Source organism: Leptodactylus fuscus, chromosome 1 (assembly GCF_031893055.1).
Source record: "Leptodactylus fuscus isolate aLepFus1 chromosome 1, aLepFus1.hap2, whole genome shotgun sequence".
Taxonomy (NCBI): Eukaryota; Metazoa; Chordata; class Amphibia; order Anura; family Leptodactylidae; genus Leptodactylus; species Leptodactylus fuscus.
Window position 1 is genome coordinate 88143777 of NC_134265.1, and position 4996 is coordinate 88148772.

Sequence of the window (4996 nt, forward strand, 5' to 3'; positions counted from 1 at the left end):
CAAGTATTAGGCTGAGGGTGCCAATACTTTTGTCCGGCCCATTTTTGGAGTTTTGTGTAAAATGATCAATGATTTGACTTTTTTTTCATTCTCCTTTGTGTTTTTTTCATTGCAAGCAAAATAAATGAAGATATTAACACCAAAGAGTTTGTGCTTGCAATCATTTTCTGGAAGAAACTGAGCATTATCTGATACAATTGCAGGGGTGCCAATACTTTTGTGTAGTAAAAACAAAGTCTGTAGCAGAAAACTGGATTTCTGTGAAAATGCTGTGGAAAAAAAACGTACATGTGCATTTCTGCTGCAGTATTTTTTGGCTGTGACTCGTTACATGGGGCCTCAGGCTTAGACCACACATTGCGGAAACACAACTTTTTTTGTTGCAGATTTTATTGCATTTTTTTTTAACCAAAGCCATGAATGACTACAAAAGAAATGAAGAATATCTAGGAAGCTCTTAGGGCTAGCTCACACGGACACGTATCAGAATGCAAGCACTCAAAACAGATCCCATTCATTTCAATGTGTCGGCTTATGGGCGCTACACATTGAAATCAATGGGAGGCTTTTAGCCTTCACACGGATAACGCTCCGCGCATTTTGCCACAAATTACACGTGTAAAAATACACGTGTAAAATGTTGTATGTCATTGAGTTCAATGGCTTTTTTTTTTTTTTTTTTGTATAACACGTGTAATTTTGCGGATGCAATATTACGCGCGCAATATTATGTGCGTTATACGCCCATAAGCCGACACATTGAAATTAACGGGATCTGTCTTGAGCGCTCACATTTTGACACGTGTATATGTGTCAGATTGCGCATGTGTTAACTCCGTGTGAACTAGCCCTTATACTACTACCTTTTGCTCAATCCACTCCTGACTTTGGCTCAAAAAAATCGCAGCAAAATCTGCAACAAAAAAATGCAATGTAGGGCTTTAGCCTCAAGGGGTTTTCTACATTTAGTACATGGAGCAGGGATCAGCAAACTTCCGCCCTCCAGCTGCCGGGAGGCCCACGGGGCACGGGATGGCGTATTTTGGTCCTGATTTTGACGCGGGAAGCCGCATCAGAATAAAATCAAAATGCGGCTGCCGTGGCTTCCCGCTCCAGAGTAGGCCCAAATGAATGGGCCTAGTCCAGAGGGTGCTGCTGGGAGGCGGACGCCACGGCTGAATCAGCCGCGGAATCCACCTGAAGAAAGGGCAGCTCGCTTCTTTTTTCCGCTAGTGGGAACAAACCGCTAGTGGAAAAAAGAACGCTAGCGGTCTGCATAGACCTCTATTATGAGGGGGTGGATTCTGAGGAGGATTCAGCGCCAAAATCCGCCTCCTCCTGCCCCGTGTGAACGAGCCCAAAGGCTACAACTCCCATCATTCTATATTCAGGTCTATAGGAGTTTGAAGAGCAGAGCAAGTAGGCAAGCTGGCAGGTGTAGTTCCACACCAGCAGGTGTGCCAACGGTCGCCTAACACCGATCTACAGAAAATGATATATGTGCAGTCACTGAATGACGTTTCTTAATCCATAACAACCAAATCTCAAGCTGAATATAATAAGTGATTTTACTCTCAACAATGCTCTCTGAGACCACCCGGTGATGTGTACTAACACACACTAAAGCCTTCACAAAAGTTTGAAGACTTGGTCATGTTGCCAGCTTCCTGCTTAAACAAGTCTGAGGGACTTTCTAATGAATAGTTACTAAAAGAAACTGCATAATCCATAGTGTTTCAGAATATGTAAGGCTAAGTGCACACTGTAAATTCACACAAATGCCCTATTCACATCTGTGTTCGGATTTCCATTTGGGGAGCCCACCGAACGGAAACCCGAACGCAGATGTGAACCTAGCGTAAGGCCCCAGGCACATGATGAGTGTGCAGTTTGAAGGGACTTCCATGGAATATGAAGTGGAGTAGAAAACTGCATTGAAATCAATGGAGAATGGTAAACACTTGAATACCATCTGAGCACCATTTGTTAAAAAAAATGTAAACTCCTTGGTCCTGCACACTGTGATGTGCATCTTATTTGTTTTTCTTACTTATATACCACTATCATATTCTGCAGCGCTTTATAGAGATATTGTCAACACTGTCCCAAGTAGGGCTCAAAATACATTCCCAATCAGTATGTCTATGGAGTGTCGGAAGTAATGGGTTCCATGTGTTTTCTGCATGAGTCATGCAGGGAGGAAAGTAGTTCATGAAATACATTATAGTCTTTGGGGTCCGTGTGCTTCATTACTCACCGCTTGTCAATGCGTTTGGTATTCCATTCGGGGGGGTCCTCAAGTGGATTCCCCGAATGGAATACCGAACGCAGATGTGAACCAGGCTGAACTGATGTGGCATATCTTTGGTACAAGAAAGGGCTGTGCACCAGGGATGCACCACCTCCAAGAAAACTTGTGTAGAAGTGTAAGTAAGTCTCTCTTTTTTTCCCCCCCTTCCCTTATGTATAATGCATGGTGAACATCATAAAATAAATTAATGCTGGATTGGTATTTTTTGTTCATTGTACATCTCATAAAATAAAAATTTCACATGAAACATATTTATATACCACGAAATGGAAGCAATGAAAACCACTCGCATACCATAGAGCTAGTGAATTGCAGCTTTAAAGAGGACCTTTCATGGGTTTGGGCACAGGCAGTTCTATATACTGCTGAATTCAGCGCACTGTCGGCTTTCCAGCAGTATATAGAACTGTCTGTGCCCAAACCCATGAAAGGTCCTCTTTAAATAAATAAATAATGGGGGAGTTTTTTTTTTTTTTTTATGTTTCACCCCCCCCCCTTACAAAAAAAAAAAAAAAAAAAGGTCATAAAACTTGTCCATTATATGTGAGCCATTAAAAATGTAACTTGACTGGAAATAAAAACCACCTGAGGGAAAAATAAAATGTTGTATCCCTCATGCAGAGGTGGAAAAAGAAAAGCCTGCGGTATTATGTATCATGTGTATCGTCATGTGGTGACCCTGCGCCGTATGTAACATGTATATCGTCATGTGGTGACCCTGCGCCCTATGTATCATGTATATCGCCATGTGGTGATCCTGCGCCCTATGTAACATGTATATCGTCATGTGGTGATCCTGCGCCCTATGTATCATGTATATCCTCATGTGGTGACCCTGCGCCCTATGTATCATGTATATCGTCATGTGGTGACCCTGTGCCCTATGTATCATGTATATCGTCATGTGGTGACCCTGCGCCCTATGTATCATGTATATCCTCATGTGGTGACCCTGCGCCCTATGTATCATGTATATCCTCATGTGGTGACCCTGCGCCCTATGTATCATGTATATCGCCATGTGGTGACTCTGCGCCCTATGTATCATGTATATCCTCATGTGGTGACCCTGCGCCCTATGTATCATGTATATCCTCATGTGGTGACCCTGCGCCCTATGTATCATGTATATCGCCATGTGGTGACTCTGCGCCCTATGTATCATGTATATCCTCATGTGGTGACCCTGCGCCCTATGTATCATGTATATCCTCATGTGGTGACCCTGCGCCCTAAGATAAGATAAGATATTCCTTTAATAGTCCCACAATGGGGAAATTTCAGTGATACAGTTTCATAGATGGTACAGTAGCATATAACAAGAGAGAAACACATACAAGCTCATGGCAGATAGAGAAATCCTAGGAATCATAGCAACTAAAAAAGAAACAGACACACTGCAGGATCATTTAGTTCTCTGTGCAGATTGGTGTTAATAATAATAATTATAATAATAATAATACAGCCGACTTGGTTGTAGGACACGAGGAGGGGGGTCACAGCATGTGGATATAATAAGCAGAAATTTTTGCAGAGGTGGGGGACATAAGCAGCTATCATGATAATATGTGGCAGTTCCTTTGGTAGGTGGTGAGATCTCCTGCTCACAGCTGATAGTTCGGTATCTTGCATCAGCACTATTGTCCTTTTAACCACAAAAAATGCCCCAAATGTCCTTCATCACAAGCCCTCCTCCTCCTCCTTACCACAGTGTTCTACTGCCCCAAGGAAGTCAGAGACCTATGTATCATGTATATCCTCATGTGGTGACCCTGTGCCCTATGTATCATGTATATCGCCATGTGGTGACCCTGTGCCCTATGTATCATGTATATCCTCATGTGGTGACCCTGCGCCCTATGTATCATGTATATCCTCATGTGGTGACCCTGTGCCCTATGTATCATGTATATCCTCATGTGGTGACCCTGTGCCCTATGTATCATGTATATCCTCATGTGGTGACCCTGTGCCCTATGTATCATGTATATCCTCATGTGGTGACCCTGTGCCCTATGTATCATGTATATCCTCATGTGGTGACCCTGTGCCCTATGTATCATGTATATCGCCATGTGGCGACCCTGCGCCCTATGTATCATGTATATCGCCATGTGGCGACCCTGCGCCCTATGTATCATGTATATCGCCATGTGGCGACCCTGCGCCCTATGTATCATGTATATCGCCATGTGGCGACCCTGCGCCCTATGTATCATGTATATCGCCATGTGGCGACCCTGCGCCCTATGTATCATGTATATCGCCATGTGGTGACCCTGTGCCCTATGTATCATGTATATCGCCATGTGGTGACCCTGTGCCCTATGTAACATGTATACCGCCATGTGGCGACCCTGCGCCCTATGTATCATGTATACCGCCATGTGGTGACCCTGCGCCCTATGTATCATGTATATCCTTATGTGGTGACCCTGTGCCCTATGTATCATGTATATCGCCATGTGGTGACCCTGTGCCCTATGTAACATGTATATCGCCATGTGGTGACCCTGCGCCCTATGTACCATGTATACCGCCATGTGGTGACCCTGCGGCCATATCCAGTGTCAGTATGACAGGTACAGGGCGCCAGCCGGCCTCGGCAGGAGGGGGGAGGGGCACCTCATACCTGGGCACAGGGCGTGGCCTGGCTGCGGCTCACAAGCCGGAAGAACAGTAAGT